Below are 19,550 nucleotides of genomic sequence, written 5' to 3'. Positions count from 1 at the left end.
TCTCAATTGCAGTATATATAAGAAATCATAATTCATAATGAACTATTTAAGCACAAATGACAGCGTTTGAAAACATCCAGCCAGTCTCTTATTAGATTTTGAATTATTATGTAACAAATATTTTTGCATTTTTTGTTTCCAAGATGCAGTTGAAAAATTGTTTTTACATAAATATGCTGAAAAAAACTGACTTCAATTAAATCATAAATATCTGCTGACAAATTTATGTAAACAGACCAAGAATAAAAAGAAACTCAACAATTTTTAAAAGAATATATACTTTTACAGACTAAACTTGTACTTGTCCACTTTACTGAGAAGGTAGCTAAAATCATTTCCATCTATAGTCATTTGTAAAATCATTTTAATGTTTGGTTTACAATCTAAAATCTCTGTAGTCCAAATTCAGAATAATATTTAAATATAATTAGTTCAGCTCGTATTGCTAATGAGCTACCATGTGAGAAGTGGGAAAATAAACTGTTGATTTACTTACCTACAATTGACCCTGGTTGTATTAATTAACTGGATGTTTAAATATACGATTCTTAAGATACTGTGTTATTTCAAAGATTTCCCTCATTACAACTTCTGTTTATGCATTTATATAACTTTAATTTGCTTAATTTATTGGTCCATACACTTCATATTACTGTAATGAGAAACATGTCACTAAAATATTAGCTTTGGTTATATTTGGCTACAGAGAGAGCTTATTGTTGAATTCAGTGAAAATAATTTCTGTAACACCATAAAACTTATCTGAAAGTAATGACTGACTTTCTATTCATTCAACATCTAATAAACAAGCCAAAAAAATTACAGTATTTATTATGTATGCATACAATAAATGTAGATTACTTATCAAGGTCAAATTCACATAACTTAAAATTAGCCATTTTAAAGCATATCGCTCATTGGCATTTGGTACAATGTTATTCAAACCTTTATACATACACATACATACTGCATTTGCATGCTACTAAAAGCTAACTTAATTCAGAAAGTTTTTTAAACTCTTTCAATTTTTATGACTCCACTCAATTTGTCACATGGGTGTATGTTGCCTTAAGTTGTCTCTGTTCAATTAATGGGTAGATGCCTCACTTCTTAATCAGGTTGCAAAAACACATCAAGGCAAAATGAATATGGTTTAGATTTTTCTGTATTCACATAAAGCAGTTTTTCATAGTGGTAGGGTGATCCTCTAGAATGTATCTAGATGTTCCCAGGGGTCAGCATCTGCCCCTTAGTGGAACACTGCTAAAAATCAAACTTTTGCACTCTTACACTTTAAATCAAATAAATGCCAACTTGAACACAGATACTGGGTAGCAGTGTTCTTTAGTAATGTCATCTCCCAGGAGATCTGAAGGTAAATGTGTGGAATACATTAGACAGTGGCTAAATTAAAAAGAAGTGTAGAATTTCACTACTTTACTTTGTAATTTTTTTGGAGTAAAGATATTTCAAAGCCCATAAGAAATTATTGTTGTTTAGTTGCAGTCATGCGTGACTCTGCAAACCCATGGACTGCAGACCACCAGGCTCCTCTCCCCATGGGATTTCCCAGGCAAGAAAATTGGAATGGGTTGCCATTTCCTTCTTAACTATAAAACACTGACGAAAGAAATCAAAGAGGACACTAATAGATGGAGAAATATACCATGTTCATGGGTCGGAAGAATCAATATAGTGCAAATGAGTATACCACCCAAAGCAATTTACAAATTCAATGCAATCCCTATCAAGCTACCAGCCATATTTTTCACAGAACTAGAACAAATAATGTCAAGATTTGTATGGAAATACAAAAAACCTCAAATTGCCAAAGCAATCTTGAGAAATAAGAATGGAACTGGAGGAATCAACTTGCCTGACTTCAGGCTCTACTACAAAGCCACAGTCATCAAAAGAGTATGGTACTGGCACAAAGACAGACATATAGATCAATGGAACAAAATAGAAAGCCCAGAGATAAATCCACACACATATGGACACCTTATCTTTGACAAAGGAGGCAAGAATATACAATGGAGTAAAGACAATCTCTTTAACAAGTGGTGCTGGGAAAACTGGTCAACCACTTGTAAAAGAATGAAACTAGATCACTTTCTAACACCGCACACAAAAATAAACTCAAAATGGATTAAAGATCTAAATGTAAGACCAGAAACTATAAAACTCCTAGAGGAGAACATAGGCAAAACACTCTCAGACATAAATTACAGCAGGATCCTCTATGATCCACCTCCCAGAATGCTGGAAATAAAAGCAAAAATAAACAAATGGAATCTAATTAAAATTAAAAGCTTCTGCACAACAAAGGAAAATATAAGCAAGGTGAAGAGACAGCCTTCTGAATGGGAGAAAATAATAGCAAATGAAGCAACTGACAAACAACTCATCTCAAAAATATACAAGCAACTTATGCAGCTCAATTCCATAAAAATAAACGACCCAATCAAAAAATGGGCCAAAAAACTAAATAGACATTTCTCCAAAAAAGACATACGGATGGCTAACAAACACATGAAAAGATGCTCAACATCACTCATTATTAGAGAAATGCTAATCCAAACCACAATGAGGTACCACTTCACACCAGTCAGAATGTCTGCGATCCAAAAATCTGCAAGCAATAAATGCTGGAGAGGGTGTGGAGAAAAGGGAACCCTCCTACACTGTTGGTGGGAATGCAAACTAGTACAGCCACTATGGAGAACAGTGTGCAGATTCCTTAAAAAATTGCAACCTTATGACCCAGCAATCCCACTGCTGGGCATACACACCGAGGAAACCAGAACTGAAAGAGACACATGTACCCCAATGTTCACTGCAGCACTGTTTATAATAGCCAGGACATGGAAACAACCTAGATGTCCATCAGCAGATGAATGGATAAGAAAGCTGTGGTACATATACACAATGGAGTATTACTCAGCCGTTAAAAAGAATTCATTTGAATCAGTTCTGATGAGATGGATGAAACTGGAGCCGATTATACAGAGTGAAGTAAGCCAGAAAGAAAAACACCAATACAGTATACTAACACATATATATGGAATTTAGGAAGATGGCAATGACGACCCTGTATGCAAGACAGCAAAAAAGACACAGATGTGTATAACGGACTTTAGGACTCAGAGGGAGAGGGAGAGGGTGGGATGATTTGGGAGAATGGCATTCTAACATGTATACTATCATGTAAGAATTGAATCGCCAGTCTATGTCTGACGCAGGATACAGCATGCTTGGGGCTGGTGCATGGGGATGACCCAGAGAGATGTTATGGTGAGGGAGGTGGGAGGGGGGTTCATGTTTGGGAATGCATGTAAGAATTAAAGATTTTAAAATTTAAAAAATAAAAAACTAAAAATTAAAAAAAAAAATTAAAGATTTTAAAATTAAAAAAATAAAATTAAATTAAATTTAAAAAATCACAGCAATTTGAGGATTTAGATATTATTAAAAAATTGGAAATTTTTTTTCTGCTCTACTCTTAAAATTTGACATATACTTTTTAAGATTAAAAATACTATAATTTTACAGATCAGGTTTAATAGACTTAAATGAGTTAGAGACTCTACAATAATACTTAACAACGTTCTAGAAAATTGCTGCATTACACTATCTTCTGATTTATTTATAGGACATGCCTCCCATGTGACTCTAACAAGGATCTCAGGGGAAAAAAGGAAGAGAGATGGCTCTTTTTTTCCTCATCGTCACATAATTTCACCTTCCTTCGGGGGAATATGTTGATGCAGTTTTCCAAAACGAAGGTCCAGGTCCTATATTACATTAATGAAATAAATACCATTTAAAAATGGAAAGACTCTGAGCAGGAACAAGATGGCGGAGGAGTAGGTGGATATGGAGTACATCTCTCTCCCCAGATATATCAGGAATACACCTTCAGAGACAGAAGTGCTTGCAGAACACCAGCTGAGAGTGGGCAGGAGTATCTAACCACTGGGAAAGAATATATAACCATGCAAAACTCAGTAGGATGAAGGAACTAAGGGGAGTGTTGGTAGTACTGGATCTGCTCTTGGCAGGGGGTGAACTGAAGCAGGGGTCCGATGCCCACACTGGAACAACTGGCTGGGTCAGAGGAGAAACATTTGAGGCTGAGAGTGAAGCAGCCACTCTGTGGTAGCCTAAATGGAATGAGAGTCAGACAGTCCTTGCCATAGCCATACACACCCCAGACAGGAATAAAGGTCCCCTAGAAGGTGTAGTGGCTGGGAGCTAGAGCACAGGAATTGTGGAGCAATCCCAGGGCAAGAGCTACTGTTGACTGCAGAGAGAGACAGACTGAGGGGACATGAGGGAGGACATTGTGGTGGGAAACTCCTGTGGAGGAAAGCCAGGCAGCCATGGAAGCAAGGTGATATTCTGAGTATCACCTTGGGGGTGGAGCCATCATTGTAGCCTCTCTCCCCCTACCCCCTCAGCATTGGTAGCTGAACAACAGAGAGGCTGGTCCATCAAGCACCTGACATGTGTAACGACAGAGTAGAACCCCACCCAGTAGGCCATTTCAGTGCCTGACATGCCAGAATAATACAGGAGGAACCCACCCAGGGTGCCCCATTAAGTGCCTGACATACCAAACAACAGAGTGGGACCCCAGCCAGGGGGCCCCCTTATGCGCCTGATGTGATGAACAGAGAAGGACCCCAAGAAAGGGAGCCCTCTCAGTGCACGAACAGGCACAACAATGGAGAAAGTCTAGCCAGAGAGGTCTTCTGATCACCAGCTGATAGAGGCTTGAAAAACAGACTCTGATGGGACCATAACTCCTGTGGCTGAGGCAGTCCGTGTCCCTGCACTTTGGTACTGCCAGGGTCCCTGCAGCCCAAGCAGCTGTGCCCTCTTCATGCTCAACCCCCACTGGGGTAAAGCTGCCACAGGCAAAAAATGTCTGGTGTCTATGCATGCTGGGTCACTTCGTCATATCCAACTCTGTGACCCTGTGGACTGTGGCCTACCAGGTTTCTCTGTCAGTGGGATTCTCCAGGCAAGAATACTGGAGTGGGTTGCCATACCCTTTTAAAGCTCTTTATTTCCTGTGCCCTAGCCTTCAACTTCCCTAAATACCAGGTGCTGCTAGGGCCCCTGCATCTAAGTAGTGCACCATCTCCTCACCTAGCCATCACTGGGTCAGTCAGAAGTCCTCCAGGGCAGCCTCAGGAGAAAACCCTAGTGGACGACCCACATACAGAGGTGGAGATAAAGCCACAATTGAAACCCAGGGGCAGTGTGGCTAAGTGAGAGAACTCAGAATCTTCCCACCAGCTGTATAAGCTGCAGATTAAATCCACATGACCAACTAGCAGACTCTATGTCTATGGAATATATAAAAGGACATTGAGAGGTCCCACAAAAGAAAACAGACTATTTCTGGTAGCTGTGAACGCTGGAGGTGAGAATACACAGGAGTATGACCACATTAGAGTGAGCTGCCTCCAAGCAGGTCCAGAGACCAGTGCAACGTTGGAGGGCATCTTAGGGAGGTGAGGTAGACTGTGGCTCCCAGTGAGGGAAGGACGCTAGCAGCAGAGACTCAAGAAAAACCTCATTATTCTTGTATCTTGACTTGTTCTGTAGTTTCTTCCGTATTCTTTTCCCTTTCTTCTTTCCTCCCCTCCGCCCCCCACTGTAGCTGTCAACTGTATTAGCACTATGAAATCTACTTAAGCTTTCCATATTTTTTTTCAATCATAATTTTCATTGCTGTTATAAACCTCTGCCTCCACATTGGACTTCTGAAGTTCTATGGAATTTTCCCTTTTTTCTCTTATTTTTAAATTATTTAAACTTATTATTTTTCTACATTTATTCCTTTGTTTGATTTTCCTACTGTTCTTTCCCCCTTGCAGTTAATCTTTAATATATACAGATCTTCTTTATCTACCTCTATCTAACTTTGCATTTCTATTCTTTTTTTCCTTTCTTTTTTTCACCATATTTGTTAGTTTTGGTTTCATTGCTTAATTTCCCAGTTGGCAACTTGCTTTAGTTATGTTTTCCAATTTGTACTTTAGTTACTTTGTTCTTAACTAGTGAATATCATTTTTGGTTTCCTTTGTTCGCTGAGTCAATCTACTGTACATTATATTTGTTGGACTGTTTTGATTTTGCTTATGGCTCTATATGTATATGTGTATATTCTGTTACTTTAATTATTATTTGCCTGATTTTGTAATTGTCATGCTTCTGGGGTTTTTCTTTACTTTCTCATTTTTGGGTATTTATTTTAATCCCATTTAATGCATTCAGAAAACTAAGATCATGGCATCCGGCCCCATCACTTCATGGCAAACAGATGGGAAACAATGGAAACAATGGCTCTTTATTTTTGGGCTCCAAAATTACTGCAGATAGTGCCTGCACCCATGAAATTAAAAGAGGCTTATCCTTGGAAGGAAAGTTATGACCAACCTAGACAGCCTATTGAAAAGCAGAGAGACATTACTTTCCCAACAAAAGTCCATCTAGTCAAGGCAATGGCTTTTCCAATGGTCATGTACGGATGTAAGAGCTGGACTATAAAGAAAGCTGAGCACCAAAGAATTGATGCTTTTGAACTGTGGTGTTGGAGAAGACTCTTGAGAGTCCCCTGGACTACAAGGAGATCAAACCAGTCCATCCTAAAGGAGATCAGTCCTGGGTATTTATTGGAAGGACTGTTGTTGAAACTGAAACTCCAATACTTTGGCCACCTGATGCAAAGAGCTGACTCATTTGAAAAGACCATGATGCTGGGAAAGATTGAGGGCAGGAGGAGAAGGGGATGAAAGAGGATGAGATGGTTGGATGGCATCACTGACTCGATGGACATGGGTTTGGGTGGACTCCAAGAGTTGGTGATGGACAAGGAGGCCTTGGCGTGCTGCGGTTCATGGGGTTGTAAAGTCAGACACGACTGAGGGACTGAACTGAACTGAACTAATACCATGCTCAAAAATAAACTCAAAATGGATTAAGGACCTATATGTAAGACCAGAAACTATAAAACTTTTACAGGAAAACCTAGGCAGAACACTCAATGACATAAATCAAAAAATGCAAGATCCTCTATTCCCCACCTCCTAGAGTAATGGAAATAAAAACAGAAGTAAGTGGGACATGATTAAACTTCAAAGCTTTTTCACAGCAAAGGAAACAGAAAGCAGGTTAAAGACAACCCTCAGAATGGGAGGAAACAATAACAAGTGAAAAAACTGACAAAGGATTAATTGCAAAAATATACAAGCAGCTCATACAACTCAATACCAGAAAAACAAACAAGCCAATCAAAAAGTGGGGGAAAGTTCTAAACAGACATTTATCCAAAGAAGACACACAGATGGCTAACAAAAACGAAAAGATGTTCAACATCGCTCATTATTAGAGATATACAAACTACAATGAGATATCACCTCACATTAGTCAGAATGGCCATCATCAAAAAGTCTACAAACAATAAATGCTGGAGAGGATGTGGAGAAAAGGGAATGCCCTTGCACTTTTGGTGAGAATGTAAATTGATACAGCCACTATGGAAGATGGTATGTAAATTCCTTAAAAAAACAAGGAATAAAACCACCATATTACCCAGCAATCCCACTCCGAGGCTATACCCTGAAGAAACCAAAATTGAAAAAGACACATGTATCCCATTTTTCCTTGCAGCACTATTTGCAATCTATAGAACATGGAAGCAACCTAGATGTCTATCAACAGATGAATGTATAAAGAAGCTGCAATACACATACACAGTGGAATATTATCCAGCATTAAAAGGAACACATTTGAGCCAGTTCTAATGAGGTGGATGAATCTAGAATCTATTATACAGAGTGAAGTAAGTCAGAAAAAGAAAGAGAAATATCATATATTAACACCTGTATATGGAATCTAGAAATATGTGTATTGAAGAATTTATTTGCAGCAATGGAGAAACATACAGAGAACAGATTTATGGACATGTGGAAAGGGGAGGATGGGGAGAGATGTATGGAGAAAATAACATGGAAACTTACATTACCATATACAAAATAGTCAATGGGATTTTGCTGTATGTCTCAGGAAACTCAAACAGGGGCTCTGTATCAACCTAGAGTGCTGAGATGGGAAGGGAGAAGGGAGAGGGGTTCAAGAGGGAGGGGATATATGTATACATATGGCTGATTCATGCTGAGGTTTGACAGAAAACAACAAAATTCTGGAAAGCAATTATGCTTCATTAAATTATGTGTATACACACACACACACACACACACACACACATGTTTAAGTGGAAAGACTCTCCTATTATCAGAAGCATGTACAAGTCATTCACTTGGAGAGAAGCATAATATAAACAGTCTGGTTGCCTTCAGCATTTGTTTAGATAAAATTGGAATGGTGTCTTAGAAAACTAAAAAATCTTTTAATGCACAGAAATGGCCACAGAGGATCTATTTTTCTTTCCATAAAAACTAAGCTGTCTGTTGCCTTGAAGAAAAGAAAATAATGAATTTGGAAAGTGACATTAAATATCTTAAATACTGCCAGACTTGGTGATTTGTTTTTTATTTGCTATGTTCTAGTGAAATTTGGAAGAAACTGGAAATGAATACTGATTAGAAATTTAATCAAGACTAATGAAGGCTTTTTTGCCCTCTTTAGACCAATGACACTACATTTTTTCCCCAAAGCCCATGTTTCCTAAAAAAAAAAATGAAATTAGGACTGTGATACAAATTCACAAATGGCCATGGATTTGTAAATGTGACTAAAATCTGCCAAGAGATTCTGATATGAACATATTTCAAAATAAGTTTGTATCATAAAATAGTTTGCAATCCAGAAGATTAACTAGTAAGTAAAAGTCAATGATGTAATTCTAAGATCAAATGAATGAATTTACAATTTTCTGTCTCCTCCATTTTCCCACCCTACCTGAAATTCAGTCTAGACCAACAGGCAACAAACTAGTCACAATATTATGTGTATTAACTATGACAGAAATGTTTTGAAAGTTATAAAGACTGTATACAATGAACAGTGAGCCAACCCTTGTGGGTTGAGGGGAGGTCTTCTAGAGAAAATTATTTATATCAGAGCCTTAACTTCTAACCTTAAATTCTTCCCCAAGGGAACCAGTCATCATTTGATGATTTCTAACATATAGTCACATATATTAAAATAAAACTTTAATATGTCAGAGTTTCCAGAAGTGTATGATGATGACATTTTTTTTCTCTTCCAACAAATTTAAACCCATTTTATGCTATTTTTAAAACTGCTTTTATCAACGCAACCCATCTACACTATTTTAAAAATCATAAAATATTGGCAGATATATAATTAAAAGTCCACCCCATAACCTAACAGCAACTTTCAAAAGCAATTGTCTTAAATATTTTAACTATTTCTTCACTTCCCTACATACAAATTTTCAACATTACTCTTATCCTACGCTCTCTCTTGACTTTTAAATTTTGGACACTATTGTACTTTCCCTATAGACGATGCAAATTCAGCACTCTTTTTGACACTTCCTTCACCACAAAACATTCACATATAAACAGAACATACTCTCACACACATAATCACAAACGCATTTTCTTACCTTATTTCCTTACTATGGTTATATCACAATGGTATCATTATTTGTATTATAATGACAATGATAAATCCTGTAGTAAAGTTCCATTTTCCATTATGTTATCATTTTCTACCGAGGATGAATAATTGCTTAAATATTTAAATCTGATTACTTGTTAATATGGGGCTTCCCTGGTTGCTCAGTGGATTCTCTGCCTGCAATGCAGGCGACCCAGGTTCAATTCCTGGGTCAGGAGGATCCACTGGAGGAGGGAATGGCAACCCACTATAGTATTCTTGCCTGAAGAATCCCATGGACAGAGTAGCCTGGCAGGCTACAATCTATGGGGTGGCAAGAGTCAGACATGACTGAATGACTAAGCACATAACACATTTGTTAATATGGGGCTTAGCTGGTAGCTCAGTGGTAAAGAATCTGCCTGCCAATGCAGGAGATGCAGGTTCAATCCCTGAGCTGGGACAATCCCCTGGTGAAGGAAATGGCAACTCACTCCAGTATTCTTGCTTGGGAAATCCCATGGAAAGAGGAGCCTGGAACGCTATAGTCCTTGGTGTTGCAAAAGAGTCGGCCATAACTTAGTGACTAAGCAACAACAATTCTGATAAGTATTCAAGTATTTATCTTACTATTAATTTTTTAACATTTTCTCCACTTCTCTTTAACTTTGTAAAATTGGAGTTTTTGAAATGTTTTTTTTTTTTTTCTGAAAATTTAGAATGGCATAGAGATAAACACATGTATCCAATTTATCATGTTTAATCAGATATCTGCCAGTATGTATTTATATAGTCTTTAGGTTAAATACATACATGTTACATACACACATATATACAGACAAATGTTTGGGGATGGATTTCCTTGCTTAAAATATTTCAACATTGAGTCAATCTTAAGTCATTACACTGTTATCTATCACAAATCAGCAACAGCATTGACCTTACATCAACACAATTCCTCTGAAAGTTTGAGTCTGCCTTTCTTGGCCACTAGTGTTTCCCCAGGGTTTGACTCATAGTGTGTGGTGAATACAGATGTCTGACTGACAAGCTTATGCACCGTCAAGAAGTCTCCAGTCACTGGATTCTGTGGCTCTTACCTTTATAATTATTATGGTGTGATCGTTTTCTAATAGAATAGGACTGCCATAAACCAATTCAGTAAAGCCTACTGAAAGTCAGCCTTTCTCTTGATACTGCAATATTTATTATTTAATTAAGTTTCAACTTATTATTATACTATGGATAGACAAGATGAATAGGCAAGATGGCGGGGTGGAAGGATGTCCACACATCTTAACCATCTTGAATACGAAAGATGATGAAGTAGAAGGATGTGCATATCTTCTTTTGTGAGAACTCCGAAACTCGCTGATGAACAATCATCAATAGGAGAATGTTGGATCTCACCAAAAAAAAAAAACATATGCCATGTCCAAAGGCAAGTAAAAGCCCCAGCAAGAAGGTAGGAGGGGCGAAATAGCATTTAGAATCAAATCCCATATCTGCCAGAGACACCTGGAGGGCTCAAACAAAAACTGGTGTGCACAAGGACCCAAGACGCCAGAGACTTAGCCAGACGAGCCTTTGAATGTTTGTGTGTCTCCTGTGAAGGCATGGGTCAGCAGGTTCAACAGTATGTGAATGGAGAACTTTCAGATAGTCAAGCTGTATTTAGAAAAGGCAGAGGAACCAGAGATCAAATTGCCAACATCCACTGGGTCACAGAAAAAGCAAAGAGTTCCAGAAAAATATCTACTTCTGCTTTATTTACTATGCCAAAGTCTTTGACTGTGCGGATCACAACAAACTGTGGAAAATTCTTAAAGAGATGGGAATACCAGACCACCTTACCTACCTCCTAAGAAATCTGTATGTGTGTCAAGAAGCAACAGTTAGAACCAAACATGGAACAATGAACTGGTTCCAAACTGGGAAAGGAGTACGTCAAGGCTGTATATAGTCAACCTGCTTATTTAACTTACATGCTGCTGCTGGTAAGTCATTTCAGTTGTGTCCAACTCTGTGCAACCACACAGATGGCAGCCCACAAGGCTCCACTGGCCCTGGAATTCTCCAGGCAAGAACATGCAGAGAACATCATATGAAATGCTGAGCTGGATGAAGCACAAGCTGGAATCAAGTTTGCCAGGAGAAATATCAATTACCTTAGATATACAGATGACACCACCCTTATGGAAGAAAGTGAAGAACTAAAAAGGCTCTTAATGAATGTGAAAGAGAGAGTGAAAAAGTTGTCTTAAAAGTCAACATTCAAAAAAATAAGATAATGGCATCAGTCCTCTCATTTTATGGCAAACAGATAGGGAAACAGTGGTTGACTTTATTTTGGGGGGCTCCAAAATCACTGCAGATGGTGACTGCAGCCATGAGATTTAAAGACACTTTCTCCTTGGAAGAAAAGCCATGACCAGCCTAGACATCATATTAAAAAGTAGAGACATTACTTTCTCAACAAAAGTCTGTCTAGTCAAGGCTATGGTTCTTCCAGTAGTCATGTATGGATGTGAGAGTTAAGACTATAAAGTAAGTTGAGCACTGAATAATTGATGCTTTTCAACTGTAGTGTTGGAGAAGACTCTTGAGAGTCCCTTGGACTGCAAGGAGATCAAACCAGTCAAACCTAAAGGAGATCAGTCCTGAATATTCATTGGAAGGACTGATGATGAAGCTGCAACTCCAATACTTTGGCCACCTGATGAGAAGAACTGACTCCTTAGAAAATACCCTGATGCTGGGAAAGACTGAAGGCAGGAGGAGAAGGGGACGACAGAGGATGAGGTGGTTGGAGGGCATCCCTGACTCAGTGGACCTAAGTTTGAGCAATCTTGGGGAGTTAGTGATGGACAGGGAAGCCTGGCATGCTGCTGTCCATGGGGTCACAAAGATTTGGACACGACTAAACAACTGAAATGAACTTGAACTATTATTATACACCAAGCTTTGTGATCGACCCTGTACTCTAAGAGTGAGGCTTTATAAAGAGCTTGGCATTAGCATATTTATACTATCATATCTGGACCCATCACTTCATGGGAAATAGATGGGGAAACAGTGCAAATAGTGTCAGACTTTATTTTGGAGGGCTCTAAAATCACTGCAGATGGTGAATGCAGCCTTGAAATTAAAATACACTTATTCCTTGGAAAAAAAGTTATGACCAACATAGAGAGCATATTGAAAAGCAGAGACATTACTTTGCCAACAAAGGTCTGTCTAGTCAAGGCTATGGTTTTTCCTGTGGTCATGTATGAATGTGAGAGTTGGACTGTGAAGAAAGCTGAGCACTGAAGAATTGATGCTTTTAAACTGTGGTGTTGGAAAAGACTCTTCAGTGTCCCTTGGACTGCAAGGAGATCCAACCAGCCCATTCTGAAGGAGATCAGCCCTGGGGTTTCTTTGGAGGGAATGATGCTAAAGCTGAAACTCCAGTACTTTGGCTACCTTATGCGAAGAGTTGATGCATTGGAAAAGACTCTGATGCTGGGAGGGATTGAGGGCAGGAGGAGAACAGGATGACGGAGGATGAGATGGCTGGATGGCATCACTGACTCGATGGACATGAGTCTGAGTGAACTCCGGGAGTTGGTGATGGACAGGAAGGCCTGGCTTACTGTGATTCATGGGGTCGCAAAGAGTCAGACAAGACTGAGCGACTGAACTGAAATGACTGATACAAAATAATCAATGAGGACCTATTGTACATCACAGAGAACTATACACAATATTTTATAGTAACTTATAAGGGAAAATAATCTGTAAAATAGATAGATAGATAGATAGATAGATAGAGATATAGATACAGATATAGATATAGATATAGATACTGGTAAACTGAGTCACTGCTCTATATACCTGAAACTAGCATAACATTGTAAATCAGGTATATTTCAGTAAAAAATAAGAAAATGTAAAATGTATTTTCAGGCTTGTTTGGTGGCTCTGATGGTAAAGAATCTGACTGCAATGAGGAGACTGGGGTTTGTTCCTTGGATTGGACGATCCCCTGGTGAAGGGAATGACTACCCACTCCAGTATTCTTGCCTGCAAAATCCATGGACAGAGAACTTGGCAGGCCCATGAGGTCACAAAGAGTCAGACACAAGTGAGCAACTAACCACAGAGCACAAAAGATATTTAAAAAAAACAAAACCCAAAGTAGCTACTTTATATGATTCATGAAGTCTCATTGCTTTCGGCAGAGTGGGCACACAATTTGAAATCCTGATTATATATAGACTGTGTTGTGCTCTCTAGACTTACTCTAATGTTAACTTATCAAGTCCTGTCTGACATTTCACCCCATATACCTTGAGCCTATTTCTGAAAACTGTGCTGACAATGCTGTCTCTCGTGTTTGGACAGTTTATGACCAGATTCCAGCTTGCCATAATCTACCACTGTGACCTCACCTGAACTGCTTTGCCAAGGCCAGACCTCACTTCCATCTTCTTCCTGCCTACCTAGTAGACAGTAACATCCTCCAAATCTTCCCCATGTGAGTTCATGTGGTACCTGCTCAGGACAGATAGTATTTCATCTAGAGTAACTGTAATCCTTTCCTTGCTGGGCTTTAGATTTGACCTATCACTTCATTTCTTTCATACCCTTATTTGTGTATTTTGCACACATGCTTCAAACAGTTCTAGTCATCTCTAGTCAGATTTTGTTTACCTAAACCTCTGATTAGATGTTTGTGAATTGCAATGATATACAGAGGGCCTCATTTTATCTTTCTAGCAAAGAAACTACTTTCTTTTACAAGAAATTCTAAATTTCTGCTGTGAAAAATCAAATTTATATGATTTCTGTTCCTTTTAACTGCAACTTCTAATTTTTCCTGAGGAAATAGCATCAGTTCTTAATACATTCTGAAAGGTGATGTATGAATTTTTTTTATGTTTCTTAAAGTGAATAGAATATGGAGGAAGCCTGAATATAACAGAATTCTGATTCTGCCTTTAACTGGGTGTGTGACCTTATTCTGTTTATATAACATAAGTTTCTACTTTCCCATCTGAAAAACAAAGATTTGCATAGTAACTATCCCTTAGGGATTCTTAATGGATACATATATTAATATGTATAAAGCATATAAAATACCCAGTACATAGGATACATTATAGAAGTATTTGTTGTCTTTCTTTTGGGGGTCCCTGCCTTTGGAGAGCAATTTTATCAATATTTATAGTTTTTAATTGAATATATAAAACATATTTACTAGTGGAAAGAACCAACCACCCAACCTGTGTAACATCAAAGTTTGTTTAACTGCATCTCTGAGAAATGAAATGGGCTTCCCTCATAGCTCAGTCGGTAAAGAATCTGCCTGCAATGCAGGAGACACAGGTTCAATTACTGGGTCAGGAAGATCCCCTGGAGAAGGAAATGGCAATCGACTCCAGTATTCTTGCCTGGAAAATCCTATGGACAGAGGAGGCTGGTGAGCTACAGTCCATGGGGTTGCAAGATCGGACACGACTTAGCGACTAAACCACCACCACCTGAGAAATGAAAGACTTCTTCAGTGGCTCAGTGCTTAAAGAATCTGCTGACAATGCCCAAGGTATAGGAGATGTGTGTTGATCCCTGGGTCAGGAAGATCCCCTGGAGGAAGGCATGGCAACCCACTCCAGTATTCTTGCCTGGAGAATCCCATGAATAGAAGAGCCTGGCAAACTACAGTCCATATGGTTGCAAAGAGTTGGACATCACTGAAGTGATTAAGCATGTACGCATGCATTGACGACAAATGAACTTCTACGTAACTTCAAATATGGCATGGGCATTCAGTTTTATACAACTCCCACTAAATTATTGTATAGTTTAATTTTCTGGAAAATTATCTTATGTTAGATAAATGTGTTTCACTGTAATTTCCTCCATAATTGCTATCAGTATTTAGATACTAGAAGGGGGGGAGTAACATTCCCATTACCTCCTAATCATGAATGTCTCAAGCCCAGCAGAGTAGCTGTCTCTTGACACACTAGATGCACAGTATCCTTAATTAGCTGGATTTGGTACCTTTCATTGGCAACAAAAAATTATTGATCAATATAGAGATATTTATCCTTTAACCAGGATGCTACATATATTTTTCTTGACCAACCAGAAAAAACCTCCGTTTCGATGTAGCCTCCAATGCATGTTTCACCATTTTAATTTGCAGGAATTCATGGGCAAAGGTCCTGTTGAAATGAAAATTAATTAGCCTCGGGATCTCCCTGGTGATTCAGTGGTTGAGACTTCACTTTTCAATATAGGAGGTGCAGTTTCAATCACTGGTTTGGGAGCTAAGGTCAAACATGCCTCATGGCCAAAAAATTAAATAGATAAACACCCCAGAACATAAACAGAAACAATACTGTAACAAACTCATTTAAGACTTGAAAAAAAAATTGTCCACACCAAAAAATATCTTCAAATTAGAAAACATCTGTCCTCCTTTCAACCTCCTGTAATCTGTGAGCCCAAGGAAGCCATCAATGAAGTGATCAACAACAGACATAGCTGTATTTAAAATCAAGTTCTGAATCAGTAAACCTATAGGTCACCTGAAGTAGAGAAATAGCTCAAGAGAAACCATCACACGCTGTGATCACACAAGCAAAAATTCTTTTGATGATCAAGAACATATTGTGAGGGAAAATGAGGAACAGTGGTCCTATGAGAATTTAGCCAAACTAGGTCCTTTATTATCTCAAAGACCACATCTCATTTTACGTCTAATTAGGTCAGTCCAAACTATGTTTCTATGAAAAGAAAATCATTAGTAAAGGAAACTAAAGACTTTCATATTACCAGAACAGAATGCTTCAATTTAAGGGTGTTTAACACCACTTTTATGAGAGCAAACCTAATTCCTTTGGATTAACTCAGTGACTCCTGCACTGCTAATAACATTGTGGGATTGTTGCTTTATATTATTGCAGCTCACAACTTTATTTACTTAGATAAAGACAATTTAAAGGGCTCCAAAGGCTTATAATGGAAAGTTAAGTCACATTTCATTTTGTTTATAATTTAAGAATTCAAAAAACATACATTTCTAATTAAAATTGAGAGACAGTAAGTGCAAAAATGGTTACATTCATAATTTCAAATATCATCTACTTCTTTTATTGTTTAAATTGATTCCATTAAAACTTGGTCATCTCAGGGGATATAAACAAACATCAAGGATATACATTCATGGTTTACAAGGTCATAGCTCTGGCTCCATCTCAAAATATTTGGACATTGTGTTTGTCAATTTGCAAATGCTGTATGGAAATTCAATAGGCATTTGAGTTTTCTTATTTAAGGGTTTTTAACTTTAAAGCTCTCACTGAGGCTAATTTGAATGCATCTAACTGTGAAGAGGAACTAAAAAGCCTCTTGATGAAAGTGAAAGTGGAGAATGAAAGAGTTGGCTTAAAGCTCAACATTCAGAAAACAAAGATCATGGCATCCAGTCCCATCACTTCATGGGAAATAGATGGGGAAACAGTGGAAACAGTGTCAGACTTTATTTTTGTGGGCTCCAAAATCACTGCAGATGGTGACTGCAGCCATGAAATTAACAGACGCTCACTCCTTGGAAGAAAAGTTAGACCAACCTAGACAGCATATTCGAAAGCAGAAGACATTACTTTGCCGACTAAGGTCTGTCTAGTCAAGGCTATGGTTTTTCCTGTGGTCATGTATGGATGTGAGAGTCAGACTGTGAAGAAGGCTGAGCGCCAAAGAATTGATGCTTTTGAACTGTGGTGTTGGAAAAGACTCCAGAGTCCCTTGGACTGCATGGAGATACAACCAATCCATTCTGAAGGAGATCAACCCTGGGATTTCTTTGGAAGGAATGATGCTAAAGCTGAAACTCCAGTACTTTGGTCTCCTCATGCGAAGAGTTGACTCATTGGAAAAGACTCTGATGCCGGGAGGGATTGCGGGCAGGAGAAGGGGATGACAGAGGATGAGATGGCTGGATGGCATCACCGACTCGATGGATGTGAGTTTGAGTGAACTCCAGGAGTTGGTGATGGACAGCGAGATCTGGCGTGCTGTGATTCATGTGATCGCAAAGAGTCGGACACAACTGAGCGACTGAACTGAACTGAACTGTGAAAGCAATGTTATATCATTATTCTTTCATAGTGAGCCAATCCAGGGGATTCAGGTTTCTGAACTACTGCAAGGTTCTTCAAAAGAGATTGAATGTTTTTTACTGTGTTTCAGCAAACACAGTAAAGCAAGCACCTTACCTCTATATAGCACCAAGCACCTTACCTCGATTCAAATTGAACATCTCTGCTTCATGGTTAGGTAAGCTATAACAAATACCATTTTCTGTTTCTATGTTTCACCTGCTATTTCTATCATATTTCATCCATTTTTCCACAGTAAAAATTATCCCAGGAGTGAGCTAGTTACCAGATGCTAAAGACAAAAATAACATTTTCAGTTTAGGAACAATGTAATTACAGAAAAGAGATATTATGTTTGTTAAATCACTATCTAGAGCACATTTATACACTGTCATAAAATGTAGGTACTATAAGCATAATAAAAAAGTAAAACAAAAAAAACTTAAAAAAGCTTCATGGAAGTAGCACAAAATAAAATTTGGGCTTAAGGACTCTGTTTAAGAAATACATTTCATAGCCTGTATATTTCATTGGCATTTTGTAGAGATAACCTATCTTTTTCATCTTATTTTGTACTCTTTGTCTTTTGGAAATTTGTCAATGTGTTATTACATCTTATGACCATGTCATGAAACCATGTTATTGCTAATTCTCCTGCCGCTGAAATACCAATGACTATTATATAAGACTAAATCATATATTTATTTTTTCTAGAAAGTATTTTTGGACTCCTATATCCCCCCTTAAGCAAACTTTTTCTGTATAATAACTACCATTGGTTTCTACCCTGGATATTATATTGTGGTGGTGTTCAGTTGCTCAGTCATTCTGACTCTGTGACCCCATGGACTGTGGCATGCCAGGTTTCTCTGTCCTTCACTATGTCTCGGAGTTTGCTCAAACTCATGCCCATTGAATCAGTGATGCCATTCAAGCATCTCATCCTCTGTCAACATTAATGTTCTTATATGGCCAACATCTGTTTCTGGGTTAGCTTTATGAGCATGGATCATTTGATTAAGTTAGTATTTTTAAATGGTATTGGTATTTTTAGATCTCTAATGTTCTATTAAAAAGATAACAATTGAAATTTGTAGCTCAGAATCTAGATGTATTTTTAAAAGTTTAAATTAGGTTGTAAATTTATATCTATATCATCTATATCAATGTTAATAAAAATGTAAATTAATTTGTCATGAGCATGCTCAGGTGTACCTCTGAGTTGACAAGCCTTAATTCTTAATAAAGATGCACACACAATAAAACTGTATTTAAAACTTTGTTTTCAATGCTTTGTAGAACTTACCTGATAGCTAATATCAGATTAAGCATAGAGAAACATCATCCTCAGAGCTGGTTTCAGAAGCAGTGAAATAATCAGCTTCACTTTTTTTCACTCAATTGGTATGAGCAATAAACGTAATAAACACATCAGCAGTGGTGGGATACAACAAAGAACATGTTCTTGAGTATATTATAGTAATACAGTATTCTAAAATATTATTCATATGCAAAATACTATTTTCAGGTAATGTCTCTACTGTATTGATTACAAAATTTTCTAGGAAAAGTCTCATATTACCTTTCTCATAAAACCCTCTCTTCCTTTGTTGTCGCTGTTCAGTCACTAAGTTGTGCTGACTCTTTGCCACCCCATAAACTGCAGCATGCCAGGCTTCTCTGTCCTTCACAACCTCTCAGAATTTGCCCAAACTCATGTCCACTGAGTCGGTGAGGCCATGCAACCATCTCATCCTCTGCTGCCTGCTTATACTCCTACCTTAATCTTTCCCAGCATCA

The sequence above is a fragment of the Ovis canadensis genome, chromosome 12 (assembly GCF_042477335.2).
Source record: "Ovis canadensis isolate MfBH-ARS-UI-01 breed Bighorn chromosome 12, ARS-UI_OviCan_v2, whole genome shotgun sequence".
NCBI classification, from domain to species: domain Eukaryota; kingdom Metazoa; phylum Chordata; class Mammalia; order Artiodactyla; family Bovidae; genus Ovis; species Ovis canadensis.
Note: the sequence above shows the minus strand (reverse complement) of the source record.